Source organism: Lolium perenne, chromosome 1, assembly GCF_019359855.2.
Source record: "Lolium perenne isolate Kyuss_39 chromosome 1, Kyuss_2.0, whole genome shotgun sequence".
NCBI lineage: Eukaryota > Viridiplantae > Streptophyta > Magnoliopsida > Poales > Poaceae > Lolium > Lolium perenne.
In genome coordinates, this window is record NC_067244.2 from 100,737,108 (window position 1) to 100,758,070 (window position 20,963).

The window sequence follows — 20,963 nt, forward strand, 5'->3', positions numbered from 1 at the left end:
TGACAATTTTGAAAAACTTCCAGTAAATCATTCATATTTTGATTTATATTTTGGTGAAGTTTCATTCGATTTGAATCAAAGTTTGTGAGAACATATATATTTAGCTTAAACTAGTGCTCAAATATGTAAAAAGCTTTTTAATCACAAGCTAGTCATCCGAATGGGATGAAATATTCACAGATTTTAAAACAAGGCATCCACATATTACTAGATAGTTTTAAAATTTTCTGAATAGTTTTTGTTTTTAGGTTTGAAATAAGAGATAGTTTGGAACGTTGGATCTCAAATGGATGGTAGATGGTGGCATGCACCTAGTCACAATGAGACTTGGAAGCATCAAGTCACTGAAGCTCTGTCCGATTTCCAAACCAAGCTAGGAAAGTCACTGAAAATGAAGTTCTGCTCTAAAACATCTCTCATTTAATTTTGGTGCTCGCGCGGTGATAAGGGGTGGCCCGATCTTCTCAGTAAGAAACAGTGGTGATGATGATCACAGGGTGATTGCAGCGGAGGTAACTTGGATGAAGTGTGATGCGGCCTAAGGCCACGTGGGTTGCCCGATCTCATGAATTGACCGAGGGAAAGACGGGGGAGAGGAAGAACACGAAGAACACGGCGATGAACACGATGAACACACGCAAACACACACCAACCCGATACAATTCCAGTTTACTCCCGATAGCCCGAACCACTATCCCGATAGAATCTCTCAAGGGAGAGACACGCAGTAGAATCCCCGAGAGGAGGATCGGTATACGATCGGTGGAATCACACAAGTGAGAGACCGATGGTAGAATCACAAGTGTGAGAGACTAATCATATAAGGAGTGCCTTGTACAATAGATTTGGATAATCTAAGGAGGGGGTTACCCTAATCCCAAAGGGATGGTGGAGGCATGAGCCTAATTCTCTCAAGTTCAACTCTTTCCTCATGAAGGGAGAGGTGGGAGCCTATATATAGGGAGCCACTAAGCAGGGGTAGTTTAGGCATACAAAGAGCATAGTGGGATGGTTCAACTTATGGGCTTCGTAGTGGGGGCGGTAGTGCCGCGTAGGCAGGGCGGCAGTGCCGTCTTCCTTCGGCATCGAGCGGGGAGGCAGTGCCGACCATTCCGGGGCAGTACTGCCGGCCTTCCTAGACGTATCTCCTTCTTTCATCTCCTCTTCCATGCTTCTGTGACGTCGGACTTCAGCGTAGTTCTTGATGATGACCATGATGCGGATACGACCGAAGGTCGGGCTGCATCATCTCCCCCCACTTGAAAAAGAGTCGCCCTCGACGATGAGTCTTCATGAATGTGTAGAGGAGGTAGATGACACCAACGCTTGAATGTCCCTTCACTTGTCAAGAGCCCTATGAATAGCACAAGAAAAGCAAAGGAGCAATCAAAGCGTAGCCAAAGTTCAATGTATTTAGGAAGAGGGCGCAAGTAGAAGGAGGTCACCTTATCAAAGTGTCGGTGTGCTCTCATTGAGAGATCTTGTGTAGTAGAAGTGTGCGGGCAAAACCACTCATTGGAGCTCACTTGTATCATGCTCTCAAGAGCTCTTTTTGTCAACTCGTGCTCAATCGAGGTTGACATTGGATTTTGGGTACCTACACACACCATAGGCAAAACAAAGAACGTGTGTGCATGGTATATGAACACATCATCCATCATGATGGTCCATTTCTTTTGCACATCACCATTAGCGGTAAGCAAGATATTATAGTACACATGGTGAATATGCGGGAAAAACTTAGGAACATGCTCAACATGGATATATGCAAAGTCTCCAAAATGTGAGAGAGCTATGGGGGCAATCTCATTTACAAGAACATTAACATCATTGCAAACCAAGCATTGGAAAGAGCAAGTATTCAACATTTTGGTTGCACTAATTGGAGAATATTGCAAGCATGTAGCACAAAACATGTTCAAAATTTCATCATTGTTGTTGACCAACCTAGGGAAAGAGCAATTGTTCATCAAGGTTGTCACAACACAAGCATTATCATTTTCATTGCAAGCAATACATGGGAAAGAGCAATTGTTCGACATATTGCAAGTAATAGGAGAGAAAGTGAAACTCTCATAGCATGGCATGGACATATTATCATAAGCAACTAATTCCACATGATAAACAATGTTGGCACAAGTATCACAAGGTAGAGTGAAAGAAGCATATGACATAGCAATTGTATCATCAAGATCATGCATGCACTCATAAGTCATCATGTCCACTAGTGGGATCATGGCATCATCAACACCCATATAGGTACCTTTGTAGTCCCGCTCATATGAGGTAGGTGTTGTGGAAGAGGTAGGCTCCATGTGGCCTCCATGTTCATCTTCAAGCAACAAGCATGGTGTGATATCATCATCTTCATGCACCATGTACATCTGCTCCATGATCGGCGTCTCGTCATCCATGGCACCTAATGAGACACAAGAGAACACACTAGAGGTAGAGGGTAAGTTGTTAGAACTTGTAATGGCCTCACATGACCTATCAACTACCACTCTCATCTCACTTGGTGTATCGCTCATGCTCTCGAAGTGGAGGCACTCAAGCTCACATATGGTGGAATCTCTTGTCTCACATATAGTGGAGTCGCTCATCTGACATATAGTGGAGTCCCTCATCTCCATGGCAATGGCATCGTCGATGTCCGAGCAACCTAGCAAAGAGGAAGACAACACAAGCGGAGTAGAGGTTAAGTTGTTAGAAATCGAAACATCCTCACTCGACTCATGGGGTGTATCACTCTTGCTCTCAAGGTGTTTGAAGTATGCGTTGCACTCGGCTTTATCTTGGGGTGTCATTTTGGCTTCTCGAGCATCTAGCTCGGTGAAGTATGCTCTCATCTCGGCTTGCTCTAGTGGGGTCATCATGTATATCTCACTAGGAAGGTGTATGTGTATGTGGTGGAAGGAAAGCTACACAAGTATCTCACCTATCAAGAAAGTATCGAAAAATGGTTCAAGTCAAGAGCAAAGTCAAAATTGTACCGGGGTTACTCACACACACACTCAAAGCACACGCAAAAGGCTAAGAAACACTATAGGTGGTGGGTAAGGGGTGGATAGCAAACGAAAAAGATCAACGGAAAAGTCTATTATCAAATGTGGGTAAGATCCAAAGTCAAATGTCAAAAGTGGTGATCTATGTCAAGGAAACACGGAAACACACACAACGGAGAACAATGGGGTTAGCGCGACCAAGGAAGTGAGCAAGTGACAAAGATGGTCCTAACGAAGACTATATGCTCGATGTTACGCCAACACAAGAGAGACCGTAGCTTGGTTGCACAAGAAAGAAGCAACAAGATTTGCACAAATGCCACTCTTCTCTTTTCTCTCTTAGTGCTCACAAGCTTTGCACTTCTCGGTATCGGTGGACACACACTCTTTTCTATTTCTTTTTTTCTCTTTTTTTTCACTTTTTTTTTCTCTATGCTTAGAAGCTTTATTTCTCTCTATGTATATGTCACACTTTTCTTCTTTTGTGTATTTTTCTCACCGAGCTTGCTTCGGAGCTTTGCTCAACACAACGCACACACACACACCCTCTCACGGTCGTGACACTTGTGCAATGCTTCGCAACACTCGGAAAGCCACTCTCAATGGGATAGGTACACAAAGAAAGAAACGGGGCTACAAGGGGTAAGGGGCAAGTTATACCTAGTGAAAAGGTTAGGCGGTGTCAAGCACATGAACTTGCGATGGCGAAGTGGTGGTGTCGATGATGGTGGCGAAGTTGCGCCGGAATCCGGGGTGCCAACGATGTCGTCGTGGTGTTGATGTAGGCGCGGAAACGGAATAGACAACCGATGCACTCCAAAACGGAAACCGGGCAAATTAAGTCAATGCCCGAAAAGTTGGGTCAAAACGAGCGGTCAAAAAATTTGTTTTAAAAATCGTCAAAAATTGAGGGTAGACTATGTGGAGTATTTGGGGGATACTATTAAAATTTGAAGTCAAACAGGCTCCGGAAAGTTGTCAAAATTTGGGGCAAAAAATGGAGTCAAAATTGGGCGAAATTTGGGTCAAAACGGTGAAATCCGGTCAGGAGGCCGGTTGGACCGGATCCTGGGCCGGACCATCCGGTTGCCGCCCGGTTGGGGCCCGGTCCGAGCTGATTTTTCCGGTTGGCGCCCGGTTTGGCTCCGGTCGGAGGAATTTTTCTTGCGCGGAATTTGCTTGAGCGTGGAAACGAGCAGTGGAGCAGATGCGTGGGCGCGGGCCGCTGCAGGGACCTTGGCGCGTGGGCGGTAGAGAGAGAGAAGCGCGCGTGGTGGCGGATCTGGGCGATTTGGCCGCGGCGGAGGAAGGTGCCCAGGTGGGGAACGAGCGGATGCGAGCGGGGCCTGGCTGCTGGTGGCGCAGGCGGGGCGGCCTTGGGCACTGAGCAGGAGATGGGCTCGCGAGCCGGTGCGGCCTGGTTGGTGCGGCGCCAGGGGAGGTCGGGCCAGGCGGCGGCGGGCCAGGGGCGTGGGCTCAGCGCGCGCGAGCGTGCTGGTTCGACAGCCAAGCGGCAGCGAAGCTGTGGCGTGCGAGATGCGCGCGCGGGAGTGGGCCAGGCAAGCTGCTCGAGGGTGCCTTCTGGCGAGCGGAAGCAGCGAGCTGGTGGCGGCAGGATCTGCGGCAAGCTAGGCGCTGCGTGGAGAGCTGGCAGGTGGAGCGGAGGTGGAAGAAGATGGCCGCTTGGGCCAAGAACTGCCAGAGCTGTTCTTGCTCAGTTCCTCACGGAAACGGACCGAAAATGCTCAAATCTGGACATAAATCGATGAAATTGGACAGGAAAAGATGGGGGATTTGTAGATCAACACCAGTAACATCAGATCAGTGGATCAAAACCACAAAAAACGCAACAAATTCGGAGATCAATTTTCGAGCTATTTTTTGGGGCAATTTTTGAGGAAAAATTTTGGGCGAAAATTGGAGAGATTTGTGGTTAAATTCGTGGCAACCTTTGCTCTGATACCATATGATGCGGCCTAAGGCCACGTGGGTTGCCCGATCTCACGAATTGACGGAGGGAAAGACGGGGGAGAGGAAGAACACGAAGAACACGGCGATGAACACGATGAACACACGCAAACACACACCAACTCGATACAATTCCGGTTTACTCCCGATAGCCCGAACCACTATCCCGATAGAATCTCTCAAGGGAGAGACACGCGGTAGAATCCCCGAGAGGAAGATCGGTATACGATCGGTGGAATCACACAAGTGAGAGACCGATGGTAGAATCACAAGTGTGAGAGACTAATCATATAAGGAGTGCCTTGTACAATAGATTTGGATAATCTAAGGAGGGGGTTACCCTAATCCCAAAGGGATGGTGGAGGCATGAGCCTAATTCTCTCAAGTTCAACTCTTTCCTCATGAAGGGGGAGGTGGGAGCCTATATATAGGGAGCCACTAAGGAGGGGTAGTTTAGGCATACAAAGAGCATAGTGGGATGGTTCAACTTATGGGCTTCGTAGTGGGGGCGGTAGTGCCGACGTAGACAGGGCGGCAGTGCCGTCTTCCTTCGGCATCGAGCGGGGAGGCAGTGCCGACCATTCCGGGGCGGTACTGCCGGCCTTCCTGGACGTATCTCCTTCTTTCGTCTCCTCTTCCATGCTTCCGTGACGTCGGACTTCAGCGTAGTTCTTGATGATGACCATGATGCGGATACGTCCGAAGGTCGGGCTGCATCAAAGTGGATGATAACTTGCATGACGCAACGAGATCTCTCGATTGGTCCCTGTTGCCAATGCAACAGCTCTCAACCCTACAATATATTCGCAACTCCACACACTTGCGCACGTAGCCGCTGACCACGAAGCGTTAAGTTGCACCCTTCTAATTCCCAATGGAACAGCAGATCACAAGACTTTCAGATCTACACAATATCAAGCAATATGGTGTAGGGAATTCAATAGTTTTGCAGAGCAAACAACTAAGAACTAGGGTTTATCTTAAACGTGGTCTAAAGAAGCTAGGGGGCGTCATGGGCACTTATATAGGCGTCTGGGACGACTTCTGGTCGAAAAGATACAAGAATAACCGACCCATAATAGATCTGGTCGAGACAGACTTGGACACGGCCAGTCTGGGGGCCGGTCGACCGGGCCTGGGACCGGGCTGGCCGGTTCAAACCGGGCCAGGGACCGTGTTGCAACCGGGCGCTGGATTTGTTGCGCAGTAACGCTCCCGGTTGGCATCAGCGTGGCGCCCGGTTGGCCCCGGGGTGGATCCGCCTTGCCGCCCGGTTGGACCGGGCCAGGGACCGGGCACGCCGGCGTGGCGGCCGGTCTGACCGGGTGCTGGGCCGGCCTGGACTTCGTCTTCTCCTCTCGCGCATGTCTCCCGCTCCTCCCTCGCGTGTCCATGAGATATCTTCATGTCTAGCTCCTTGTCTAGCTCCACGTCCATCGTCACGTCCAGCTGCTCCTCTCCTCCTCGTGCGATGCTTGTCTCCTCTTCATACCTTATGATACATAAGTAATAGGACTTAGGTAGTATAAAGTTCTGATCAATCAAAGTATTGTTTAGGAACAAGTTCACCTGTTGTTTTAGTAGCTTCGCACGAGATCTTGTAATAGGTCCAATACGAACTTCATTGGAATTGAGCTTCACAGCAGGTTCATCTTCATTTGGTAATGACGTAGGTGGTAGTGTGGTAGGGATGTCCTCATCATCTCCCCCCCTTCAAAAGGCGCCGACCTCGACGCTCCAAGGTCTTCTCCGTCATATGGTGTCAAATCAGCAACATTAAAAGAATTACTGACACCAAACTCATCAAGTGGAAGATCTATCGAGTATGCATTATCATTGATCTTGGAAATCACTTTGTAAGGACCAGCACCACGAGGAAGCAACTTGGACTTCCGTAGCTTCGGGAACCTATCCTTGCGAAAATGTACCCAGACCATATCACCAGGCTTGAACAACATCTCCTTGCGCTTATGTTCATCCTTGCAGCATTGCTGTTGCCTTTCTTCTCTATCAACTTCTTAGTCTTCACATGGATCTTTCGCACAAAATCTGCCCTCTTGGATGCCTCCATATTAACTCTCTCATGTATGGGCAAAGGGAACAAGTCAAGTGGAGTAATGGGTTTGAAACCATACACCACCTCAAAAGGACACAACTCCGTGGTAGAATGTACCGCCCTATTGTAAGCAAACTCTACATGCGGCAAACACTCTTCCCACTCCTTCAGGTTTTTCTTGATCATGGATCTCAACAGTTGTGACAAGGTTCTATTCACCACTTCAGTTTGACCATCAGTTTGCGGATGACAAGTAGTACTGAACAGTAGCTTTGTCCCCAGCTTTCTCCATAGTGTCTTCCAGAAGTAGCTCATAAACTTCACGTCACGATCAGAAACGATAGTCTTCGGCACTCCATGTAGTCGCACAACCTCCCTGAAAAACAGGTCAGCAATATGCGACGCATCGTCGCTTTCGTGGCAGGCAATAAAATGTGACATTTTAGAAAATCTGCCACTACCACAAATATAGAATCATGGCCTCTTTTAGTACGCGGAAAACCCAACACAAAATCCATACTAATATCTTCCCAAGGTGTAGTAGGTGCCAGTAAAGGAGTATACAAATCGTGAGGCTTCAGCTTGGACTTGGACTTGTTGCAAGTAATGCACCTCTTCACATACCTGTCCACATCCCACCTCATCTTTGGCCAATAAAAGTGGTCAGCTAGCATGAGTAGCGTCTTCTCAAGCCCAAAGTGACCCGTCAAACCTCCAGCATGTGTGATAAGGGCTAAGCCCAAGGGTGTGCCCGATCTTCACGGATTTGGGTGGAATTCGTGGGGGAGGTGGAAGAACGCGATGAACACCAAGAACGTGGAGGGGAATCGTGGGATACAAACTCACACACACACAAATCGGTTTGTCCTCGTTGGCCCGAACCACCAACTTGATAGAAGTTGCAGGAAAAGACCTTTCGGTAGAAGTCCCGCAAAAAGATCGACGAAACGAAATCCTATAGATCTAGAAGGGTGAAAAGATCAAAATCGATAGAAGTGCAAGCAAAAGACCCAAAGGTAGAAGTGCAAGCAAAAGACCAAGAATGGTAGAAGTCACCAAAGAGATACAATAGGATTCGATAAGGAGCCCGGGTGGGTACAAGATCTAAGATTTATGGTAGGGTTTCCCACAAGGGCTGAGAGCAAAGCTCAGGTTTAATTTCACATCAAGTCTAATCTCAGATCTGAGCCAACAAGGCTATTTATAGTTGGTGGGGCGAAGGGGTAAGTTACATGCGGAATCTACCAGTTTTAGTGCTGAAACGCGTACCGGCAGAAGTTCCGGCCTCAGGGGGCGGAAGTTCCGGTCATCCTGGGCGGAAGTTCCGGCTAGATTCCCTTTGGACAACATCTTGGAGCTATCTGGGCGGAAGTTCCAGTCCTGGAGACCGGAAGTTCTGGTCGGGGCGGAAGTTCCGGCCAACTTCCGGCCTAGTTCCGGAAACGACCGATTTCCTTGCAGTAACATCCCGGGGCGTTTCGGCACATTTTCGGAACTAGGGCGGAAGTTCCGGCGGGCGGAAGTTCCGGCGGGCGGAAGTTCCGGTCTCTCGGGGCGGAAGTTCCGGCTAGATCCTTTTTCATGGGCGCTAGAAGGCATCTGGGAGGCATCTGACCGGAAGTTTCGGTCCTGGGAGCCGGAAGTTCCGGCTGGGGCGCTGTAGCTCCATCTTCTTCATTTCCAGCTCCCTCTCCATTGGCTTGGTCTCCATGGCTTGTGTCTTGACCGATGTACCTGATTGAATACAAGGTATTTGCATGAAGTAGCATGCCATCCAAAGAGGTATCAAATGCATACGTGGAAAGGAGCGAATTCACCTCTTGGTGTATAGCTTGGGCTCGAGCTCGTGTCATTGGGCCACGAGGAGGGCTTGTCGGTCTTGATCTAGTGTCGACCTTGGGTAGGGCTACATCATCTCCCCCTCCCCCTTGGGAAAGAGTCGTCCTCGACTCTATGGTCTCTTCATCTTCATGATATGGTGAGAGGTCGGACACATTGAATGTGTTGCTCACCAAGTACTTGGATGTTGGTATGTCGATGACGTAGGCGTTGTCGTTGATGCGCTTGAGGACCTTGAAGGGACCATCACCTCGGGGCTTGAGCTTGGAGTTTCTTTCTTGAGGGAAGAGGTCCTTGCGAAGGTGTATCCACACTAGGTCTCCTTCATTGAAGATCCGTGTGTCGAGGGTACTCCTCGGCAATGCCCTTCGATTGGGGCTTAGGGTTGATGGAATTCTGTAGGCTGACACGAGACATCGGTTCACAGACAAGCGGGGAGAGCGATTTACCCAGGTTCGGGGCCCTCGATGAGGTAAAACCCTTACGTCCTCCCTGTCTGATCTTGATTATGAAAATAGTGGGTTACAATTGCGTGCCGAAGGGTTCGGCTGAGATCTCGTCGAGAGGCTAAGTGATGCGGCGACCTAGCACTAGACTTTTGGTGGCTAAGATTGCTAAGATTGATCGTAACCCTCGGCAGCCCCTCTCCTGGTGTTTATATAGGAGGCCAGGTCTCAAGAGGTCTAACCGAGTACGACTAGATTTACACTAGTCCTAGCTCTAAACTTTCCTTGTTTGGCTCCTTCCTTGTCTTGTCCGCCAAGGAATCTCTTGCTGCGCCATCCAAGTGGCCCGCCTTGCCTTCGAGTGCCTTCTTGGGCCTCCAACTAAATTGTACATGATAGGGCAATGCTGGTTACCCGAAGGGTAATGCCCATGTCAGTAGCCCCCGAGTGTCTAGCCGAAAATAGTTCGGGTAGAGACTAAAGCATGCCTCCTCTTAATTTTCTTCTCCTTGATTGTTCTTATTCATCTTGAATCAGCATCATCTTCTTTTATCGGGCGCGCGTCCAGCGCTCCCGATGGGAGTAGCCCCCGAGTCTAGGTACGGATGCTTGCAATCCGTGCGTAGACTCAAGTTGTACCACTCGAACGTTTTGCTCTGCCGAAGTTTTTCTGCAAGTCTTTATAGGTCATCCGATATATTTTCCGCACGTAAGGGATAATGAGTAACGTGCCCAACTTTTGCTGGTTAACTGCCGATGGCAAAACAACGTCACCCTACACAGAATCAAGTCCCCGGGCATGATCCTGGAGTGCAAAAAAGTTCTATCGGGTGCGCGTCCAGCGCTCCCAATGGGAGTAGCCCCCGAGTCTGGACACGGGCGCTCGTAACCGTGTGCAGACTCGAGCTGAGCATTCCATCCTTTTCTTCAAACGTTTCTTCTCAGTAATATCTTCGAGTCTTCATTTTATCGGGTGCGCGCCCAGCGCTCCCGATGGGAGTAGCCCCCGAGTCTGAACACGGGACCATCCGATTTTACTTCATTCTTCTTCGAATGCTTCGAGCGTTTTTTACGACGTCACTATTGACGTTATTGACGCCCTGATTTTGACTGACAGGACACGACCCATTGGGCCCATCCTACCTCTTCCTTGTTCTGTTTTTAAGTAATATCCTCCCTTTTCGCACGGTTACCAAGGCGCCTCCTCGATTTCTGTGATCAACAACGGAAAAAGGGTCCTCTTAAAGAACTGGAAACAACAACACGTGTCCACGCAATCCTCAAGTTCTCCCTTACTTAAAATCTCACAGGAGAAAATCCTTAGCATTCCCTTCTTATTCACCGTAGCATCTTCCTGTTCTTCTTCTACCTCTCTCTTTCACATCCGCTGTGCCGCCACCATCGTTTTTTAGATCTTCTCCAGATCTTGCAATGGTAAAGAAGAAGAACCTCGCTGCCGCCGTCAGCTCCAAGAGCGGTGGCGCCGCTGCCAAGGCCTCCTCGAATCTTCTGAAGAGGAGCGCTCCAGATGCTCCTCCCCAGCTCCGGCGCCGCCAGCGCCGCCAAGCTCGATAGCCAAACCTGGAGACTGGCTAGCATCCTCCATCACAAAGCGTGAGGGGAATGTGATTCTCCCAGGTGCGATCTCTCGGCCCAATCCTCCTGCTGGTTTTACCGTGATGTTCCTGTAGTTCTTGTATCGGGGTCTCTCGCTTCCTGCTCAAGAATTCCTTCATCGTCTTCTGCGGACTTACGAAATCCAACTGTGGCAACTCACCCCTAACTCAATCCTTCACGTTGCTGTGTTCATCCCCCTTTGCAAGGCGTTCTTGGGCGTCGAGCCCCACTTTGGGTTGTAGAAGAAAATTTTCTTCGTAAAGAGATACAGCAGTAGCAATGGATCTTTCGTCATTGGGGGAGTGGGGTTCGTTGTCCGTTCAGAGGTCAACTACTTCAGTTTCCCAATGAGAGAATCTGTGCAAGGATGGAGACTGAAATGGTTTTATGTTAAGGATTCCCCAACACCCGAGTCCTAGCTTCCTTGCTTTGCCGACGTCCTTGAAGCCAAGCCTAAGCATTCTTGGAAGAACATCCTTTCTCCCGATGAAATGACAACAGCCGACAAATTATTTGCCAAATTCCTTCGGATCAAAGAGGCCGATGGCCAAACCATGATCGGCACAAAGGTGGCCGCAGTGTTCTTGAAATGTCGAATCCATCCAGTCATGACCAGGGTTCGTCCCATGTGGTTGTATTCGGGTCCAAAGGATGAAACCAGGATAAACATCGCCGAACTATCGGAAAAGGAGCTGCTTGATGAAGTTCGTCGCCTCACTCTCTTTAGTCAGGAAGATTCGATCCCGTTGTTATCTTCTTATTCTCCTCTTGATGCCGATCATCCGCCGTTAGAGGTAAATTTTCCTTCTCATACTCTTATTACCATGTTCCACTTTATCGACACAACTGCTATTGTTCTTATTTGTTCTTTTCTTCAACATATCCCCGTAACTTCTGATAACTTGCATGATTTACCAAACGACACTTCCGAGGGAAGAGGTTCCTCAGCCCCTGTTGATTTTCATACTGCCGAGTACACGAGCCCAAAGAACGAACACGATGACCCGATAGATTCTGAGGCTGTCTACACCGATCTTCCTCCCTCAGCCAATGATGCTTGCGACACAGCGGGATCAGTGCGTGATGATGACGCTGATCATGATGCATTTGTTAATGCAGCTGTGGAGGAGACCAGAGCTTCACCCGCGAAGAGATCAATCGGCGGCTTTGCCGTTGAAGATGATCTCTTCGACATGTAAGCGCCTTCTTCCTAGGATTTGTACTCTTCTTCCATCATTCACTTTTCTTTTTTAACTTGTGCCAACCATCCCCTTTCATAGTGACAAAGGTTTTATTGAGCCTCCGTCTAAGAAGGCCAAGTCTGGCGACGTTCCGCCGGATGGTGCGGCTTCCGAAGCTTCGGCTCCTACGGCAGCCCTGCGGCTCAAGTGTCGACTGCCTCCTCCCTTTCTAGGGGGGAGGATATTCCTTCGACTGCTGCCGCCACGTCCCTTCCTTCAGGGAAACCTGTAAGTCTTTCTTGATCATAATGCAAACCTTCCTGGATATGCCTTGATTAACGATTCTTTATTAACATTTAATTCCCCTTTCCCTAAGGATCTGCGTGACGTTATATCTTCTTTGGAGGCCTTCGCCTTCCAATTTACTTCCCTAGAAGCAGACAAGGTTCGGCTGCAAAAGGAAGTTAAATCTTCTTCTTCAAAATTGGAAGGCGCAATCAAAATAGCCGCCGAAGCTCGCCAAGAAGTCGATTCCCTGAAGGAGGAACTTGGCAAGCTAAAGGAAAAGCTGAAGGAGGAGTAGCCGTCCAGGCTGGTCGCTGAAGCTTGGGCGATCGAAAAAGATGATCTTCTTCGCCAGTCTTCCTTGGCTTTGCTTGGTAATTCATGTTTATGCTTCTCTGTCGATTATTACTTTATGAATTCGATTCTTTGTCAGTAATCTTTTCTATTTCATTCTCTTGCAGAGGCCGCCAACATCCCTGCCAATGCCTTGGACAAGATTCCAAACAACTCTCCGGCAAACGGTGTGTCGATGACTCTCGCCTCCCACCGGCTTACACGGGAGCTTCTTGAAAAGGGCAAAGGTGCCATGGCGCGGATGCACTCGATGATCTTCCCCAAGATCAGTCAAGACAAGACTCTGGGGCAGCTGATCGATGCCTTCGCAGTCGACACCAAGGAGGTTATCGAGGTATTCAAACGCACTTCGCGTACCTATGGTGCCCTCCTAGCCTACCAACTTATGATGGGTCATGGCTTCAAGGCCGATATCGAAGAGATGTCTAGGGAACTGCCGAAAGAGCAAGATGGGCGTTTCATTGATTTAAGCATCTTCAAAACGTCAGCCCTTAAGTGTGCACGCCAGCTCCTTGAGCTGGTTTCATCAAGGAAAACATCGGATGGCTCTAGTTTATCGACCCAGACCCAAGCCCCTTGATTTTTGTAACAAACTTCTCTTTGAGTTGATGTGAAACAATGTTCTGTCGCAAAACTTGTGATTGTAATAAACTCCGTGCTGGCAATGTTGCTAGTACACCCTTGCTATGACATTTTTACTTGTACTCTCCCGATGGGAGTAACTTCCGATGCTAAAACGATGCGATCCGTCATGCTTTTGACGCTGTTCTTTGCAGGTTTTCCCAGTGCCTGCGTTTGTTGACGATTCTTCGGGTGCTCTTTCTGAAGATGATCGAAGCCAGCGTATGAAGGATCGGATCGCGTAGCTGGAAAAGGACTTGCGCAATACCTATGCCTTGGCTGCCATTATCAAGAAGAAGGGCGAGATTGCAGTCGACGTAGAGCGCTATGCTTTTACCGAGCTGCATAAGGCCACCGAAAGCTTGAACTGTAAGTTCCCTGATCCTTTGTGCTTATTATTCTTGGGATTTCTATTTTCGTGCCCTCGGGTCCTTAGTTGTACTCAGTTTTCCCCAGCTCCTTAGTTTTTCCTCAGTTTTCCCCAAGCCCTTGTCTGAACCCGCAGAAGGAGCTCGGACGGAAGAAATCCGTTAAGTTGACCGTTCCGTGCTGACGAGTGGGGTCGTGTCGTTTGTGGGGTCGCGTCGTGTGGGACCGCGTCGTGTGGGGCTGGTAGGAAGGGACCGCGTGGGACAGGACGAGACCATGTTTGTGGGGCCGTAGCGTGTGGAGCCGTGTGGGTCCGGGACGGGAGCACGAGTGGTTTCTGTCTCTTTCGCCCAGATTAGCAGTTTTCAATGTACCTTTTTCCTCTCTCTCGCTCGATCTCATTCATATTTGATAGCCCAAATTGGTAGCAAATCTAGAGCAGCTTGTCCTTCTGTTTTTTAACGCCATTCATTTCTTTATGCCTTCATTTTTACCCAATCAGGTAGGAAATCTAGGGCACAAATCCAGAGAGAAAATATAGGATAAGCTGCATACAGCAACCAACATAGCATAGATATATTCAGGACAGATCCAAAAGTAGTACCGATAGATCCAACATAAGCTACATTTTACATGAATTTAAGCTGCTCTACAGATAGAGCGATCACATACGAAGAGTGCGGTAGGCACGTTCAACGCCTCCAGGTAGCGCGTGTGACTCGCTTGGAGGTTGCGCAGGTGAATCCCAAGTGCTTCGTGTTTGGCCATGTACGCATGCACGTTCACGGTCCTTCCAACTCTAGCGCCACATCTGCCAATGGATTCAGCATGGTTCACCAGGGAGTTGAAGTCGGTGGCGCGGAGCTTCTCGTTGCGAAGGGGCACTTGTAAATGCCTCGAGCAAAGGGGCCATCGTAATGGCCGGACTGCAGCCTCCTCGAGGACGTGATGAGTCTTGGTGTGGAAGGACTCGTCGTCATTGTCCGACGTCGCTGCTCGCACTCGTCACGTAGCACCAAAGATCGTGCAAAAAAAACGGAGTCAATTGCAACGATGATGGAACAGAGAGTGAACAAAAAATCATGCATGATAATATGGGCTCGAAAAAAAGAGGTAGCCTCAGTTACATTGGACACACTTATATCCAGGATTTGAGTCAGCAAACCAAAGATCATGCACAACAAATTTGTACACACCAATTGTTTACTGACCAAACCCTGAATCAATTTATGCCCAAATATTCATCATCATCGGCACAAATCTTAAACAAAAGCAAATCACAAACACTAATAACGCAAGATCTAACACAAAAGGATCGAACTAGGAGCAGATTTAACAAAGAATAACGCAAGATCTAACACAAAAGGATTGAACTAGGAACAGACGAACCGTAATAACGCTAGATCTAACACAAAATGATTGAAATGAGATAAGAACAAGGGAACAAAGGGTTACCTCCGGCTCGTTGTCGACGATGCTGGTGTCGTAGGGGTTCTCCGGCGCGTCGTATTGCACTGGTTCGTACGGGTCCCAAGCGATGGGGGACTGGACGGTGGCGGTGGCCGATGCGCCGGCTGCTACGTTGGAAGCAGCAACAGGGGCCTGGACGGGGGCAGCGGCCGATCCGCCGGCTGCTACGTTGGAAGCAGGGACAGGGGCCTGGACGGGGGCGGCGGCCGATCCGCCGGCTGCTACGTTGGAAGCAGCGACGGGGGCCCTGGACGGGGCGGCGGCCGATGCGCCGGCTGCTACGTTGGAAAGCAGCGACAGGGCCCGGCACGGGGGCGGCGGCCGATGTGCCGACAATGGGCATCTCATTCTTCTCCATCGCCGGCGGTTTTCTTCGGGGTTTTTTCTTCGGTTGTGGAGAAGATGATGGGACAGGAGAGGCGGTTGCAGTGAGCCAGTGAGAACGTGCGTCGAGGGAGAGAAAGAGGGGCTCTATAAAGACGAAGGTGGCGTGTACCGCAACACGCGTCCGCTATGCACGGCTGCAGCGTGCACCGCTACACGAGTCTAACCCTGGGACGTTTGGTGTACTCAGTTATAACCTCGTGCCTTATACGAAATTTTATCTCGTACTCAGTTTTCCCCTCGAGGACTTAGACCGGCAAGTGCAATATACTCAGTTTACCCTCAAGTAGCTGGTCAACAGAGAGTCAACAAATGAGAATAACATAGCTAATTGAGTCATTTCATGCGCAAAAATCCAAAAAATAAAAACATAGTGGCAACTACTCATGGAGTCTTCCTACGCAACCTGCCACCTAGAAAACCTTAACAAACATATATAAATCAAGTTTTACCACAAATTGCCACTTCTCAGAATCACTAGTGTAGCTATGAAGATGATTGGTTTTCCACCCAAACCCCTTTGCAAAACATCTTTCCCAAAACATAGTTTGTCTAAATGATGCCATAATTGTCACACTCATGTATATTTGAATTGCAAATAATTTGATGTAGCCCAATATGAATTATATTGTACAAAACACACATTTTTCATTTTGTAATTCTTTTGTTTGAATCCCTTAGTCTATTTACTATTTATGTGCCCTTGGATTGTTAGTACTACTCAGTTTTGCCCTCAAGTCTTTGTCACAAATGCTCGAGAAGCCCAAACTTATCCTGATTGGTTGAGCCGTTGTCACACGGATCGACTCCACGAACCGTTGATCCACTGATCTAACGGGCAGTATACCCCTATCCGTCTCTTCGTGGCAACCTCTCTCTCTCTCTCTCTTCGTGGCCACCCCTCTCTCTCTCTCTCTGTCGGTGGAGAATGCCCACCCCTCTATTTATGTGCAATAACGAGTTTGCCACTTAATATAGTTTGGGATATAGTATTGGTATAAACATGAGGCATACATATTTGCGGATTTCGGTGATTGCATTATTTGTCACCCCTCTAACAATTATCAACTATCTTTAGCTGTCCTTTTCTTTTAGGGAATATAGTTTGGGATATAGTATTGGTATTTTGAAACGGCCTAAAAGTGGTATAATTTTGTTATAAACATGAGGCATACATATTTGCGGATTTCGGTGATTGCTATCAACTATCTTTAGCTGTCCTTTTCTTTTAGGGAATATAGTTTGGGATATAGTATTGGTATTTTGAAACGGCCTAAAAGTGGTATAATTTTGTTATAAACATGAGGCATACATATTTGCGGATTTCGGTGATTGCATTATTTGTCACCCCTCTAACAATTATCAACTATCTTTAGCTGTCCTTTTCTTTTAGGGAATATAGTTTGGGATATTGTATTGGTATTTTGAAGGGACCCTATTTTGAAAGGGATCCCATTTTGAAACGGCCTAAAAGTGGTATAATTTTGTTATAAACATGAGGCATACATATTTGCGGATTTCGGTGATTGCATTATTTGTCACCCCTCTAACAATTATCAACTATCTTTAGCTGTCCTTTTCTTTTAGGGAATATAGTTTGGGATATGGTATTGGTATTTTGAAACGGCCTAAAAGTGGTATAATTTTGGTATAAACACGAGGCATACATATTTGCGGATTTCGGTGATTGCATTATTTGTCACCCCTCTAACAATTATCAACTATCTTTAGCTTTCCTTTTCTTTTAGGGAATATAGTTGGTAATTTCGGTGAATGCACACACTAACTTTGAAAACAACTACAAGTACATGTAACTGAATAATGGATTTGTAAGGTATCCCTTGTAACAACTTCTAGTGCCTGGTGAGCAATGATAAGAATCCGATCGTAATTATACAACAAAAAAAAAACCAGCCATCAGGTTAGCTTGCTTCTTCAACTCGATCAGCTGCCTTAACTGCTTGTTCATTTTCTTCAGTTCTCCCTTCACTTCCACCAGTTTTGCATTGGGAGCATTAGGCATAATCGGAACGGCTCCTCTCTCCGCCGCATTCTCTACAGCAAGTGCCCCTCCCAAATTGCGCCCCAATAGCGCCAATTGATTCCCGCAATCGAAGCCTACGAACGTACACATCGATCCACTCGAAATGCCTGCATTTCTTCAAGATCTGAAAACAACAACGTGAACCCTAAATCCCAAATTCGAGGGAATAACAAGAAAATCGAGAGAAAACAGAGAAATTGGAGCGAGATCTAACCTTATCCCCCTCTCTATATGGCAAGCTCTCGCATGCAACGAACTCATGTCCACGGTTGCCGTTCTCGTCCATCTTACAAATCGACCACTTCAGAGGCTCCTGGCATGGGCAGTCAGGGCATCTTGTCAAAGGCACGGGTCCATACTGCGGCCATGAAGAACGGGAGGTCGAAGAGAAACTAGACATCACCCGCCTACCGGAGAAGGGCTGCCGCTGGCGGAGAAGAAGAACAATGGGGCGCGGGGAAAGAAAGGGGAAGCAATGGCACGGGCACGGGCGCAGGGCTGGCTCGGGCTCCCATTTTGCAACGGTCGCCTGGGTAAGCTGTGGGTCCGGCGCACTTAACGTGGACAAGTTGTGGGTCCCACGTTGATCTGGATAAGTGAAGACGTGTCCACTGCGGGGCACCAACAGCGGCCCCACTTGCCAGCACCAACCAACGTCAACTAACGGGATTCCTTCCGTCCGAGCTCCTTCTGCGGGTTTCAGACAAGGTTTTGGGGAAAACTGAGGAAAAACTAAGGGGCTGGGGAAAACTGAGCACAACTAAGGAGCCAGGGGCACGAAAATAGAAATCCCATTATTCTTTGTCAGAAATGCATTGTCTGATCTTCCGTTGATTCCTTTGCTAGTCATAGCTCTGAACCGTGCTGAAGAGAACAAGCGAATAAATGAGCGTGTTAACGCATTAACCTAGCTGTCATCAGCCGAGGAGATTTTCTGGAGGGAGCACTCGAAAGCTTCGGCTGTCGCGCAGTTCCAAGATCGGGTCCAGCAGGTCCACCATTTCTTCGACAAGTGCTATAAAGCCCTAAGGGTAATTTGGAGGACGATGTTCCCCTTGAGTGCGGTCCCTCCTACGCTGTTGACTCTGATGTCTGAATTTGGGAATACCAAGAAAATTCGAGACTTGGTGCGAGCTCAGGTTTTTGCAGGGGCCAGATTTACACTTGCCCTTGTCCTTGCACGCTATCCTTCGGCAAATCTGCTGACTATCGCCAACGCGGTTGGTGATTTGGAGATGTTGTACCCGAAGGTAGTGTTGCCCACCAATATAATTGTGGACAAGCTTGAAAAGGATTCGAAGGTACCTGAAGAAAGAGAAACTCCGCAATAGTAATTCAGGGTTAAGTTCTTATTGTAAATAGGTAATTTGGCTACTTCATCCAAGCGTTTGGACTGCGTAGTTGAAACTTTTTTGTTCGGTAGATACATGTATATGTACTTTTACCGTGTTAATGCCGTTGGCAAATTTTGAAGGGGCAAATCATAATTGCCCGTTTAAACGCATGTGTATTCGTTGGTCAGCAAATTGTTTGAGTGATCAGCTCGTGTTGCAGGTCTTGCTAAACCCGTTGTATGTGCAACTTTGCTTTCAACCGATTTATGTTCTGACAGCAGCTCCCGAATATATCGGGAGTAGTAACTTTGCCGATGAGCCCGTTGTTCTTTGATATTTCCATAAGTAAAATATCAAACGTGGGTTGTGTTATATGTATTTCCAAACTCTTGCTATTTACGGTGCTCGTAGAGGCATCTATAGCAGAGGGAAGGGTTAGCGTCCTTGTTTATTTTGCATCCTGTAGCACTCGTAGAGGCTTTTTCGGAGCACGATCTTTTGCCGCGTACTATGTTGCACCGTCGTTCACCAAGGGGCGTAAGCAAGGTTTACGATGATGCGGTTTAGGTGCTCCGAATTACTGCAATGCTTTTCAAGGAATCAAAACTTAAGTTCTCATTAATAAAAGAAACACGGGACTAAGGGGCGAAAAAAGGAGAGCCCTGTTTGAAAAGAAAGGGAAAACTAAACACTAGTGAACTGCTTAAGCAAGGAAAGGGTTCTTCTTATCTTCCGGCTTGTCCACCACGTTAGTGGTTATCGAAGCGTCGTTGATTTCACCAGGGTCTCGACAGCGACTGCCAGTGTCTTGCTGTCTCCTATGACTGTTGTGCCGTCAACTGCCGAAGATTTTGCTGCCGAAGCTTCTGGGGCAAGGTCGGCTTGCTTCTTCTTCATTTCTCTGATGTGTTTTTCTTCCTTATTATCGCGTGATGATGACTTGGAAGGGAGATCGGTGATTTCCTGTTTCAGCCCAAACTTTGCAGCAATCCTCTGAAAGTCGCGATCACAATTGTTCGAGCGTGAGAAACTTCCATAGACTGTGATGTTTGTCCCGTTGCTCCCAGGCATTTTCAGCTTGAGGTATGCGTAGTGCGGTACATCCATGAACTTGGCATAAGCTGGTCTTCCGAGTATAGCATGATACTGCGATTCCCAGTTCACGACTTCGAACTCGATCTTTTCCTTCCTGAAGTTGTCGGGTTTGCCAAAGACGACATTCAGGTAAACTTTACCAAGAGAGTACACCGGTGAAGTGGGGAGGATCCCATGAAAACAGGTGTCTGTTTCTTCTAGCATTCTCATGGTGATCCCCATACTCTTGATTGTGTCGAAGAATATCAGGTTTAGTCCGCTTCCACCATCCATGAAGACTTTGCTCATCTTGAACCCCCCGATTTGTGCCTCGACTAATAAGGCAGCGTGTCCTGGTTTTGGTATGGTCATCGGGTGATCCGCTCGGCTGAACGTAATGTTCTGGGACGACCACTCGACATACTCAGGGATGTTCGCCATGATGCTTTCTGCCAGATTGATTTCTCGGGTGAGCTTCTTCATTTCTCCTCTTGGAACACCTGTCCCGTGGATCTTGCTCATCTGCCCACGCGGTGGTGGAAACGCCTCATTGGGTTGGTCAGGTTGAGCCTGCTGGACCTGATGCTACGGTGGAGGTGGTGGTGGTGGCGGTGGTGGCTGTTGCTGCTGCTGGATGAGTTTCTGCATGTCAATTAACTGCCTACAATCTCTGAGCAGGTGGCTTGACTTTGTTTTGTTGTCTTTAGAATCAACGTACGAGTGCAAGTAGCAGGGAGCGTTGATCTACTCGGCGAAGGGTAGCTTGGGAGTCCTCTGTGGTCGTGGTTTGTAGTTGCCACGGTTTCCAGAGTTGTTCCGATTGCCATCCTGCCGATCGTCTCGTCTGTCGTCATACCGATCGTCCTGCCGATCAGAGTATCCTGCAGCTACCAGGTTAATATCGTCGTAACTACGG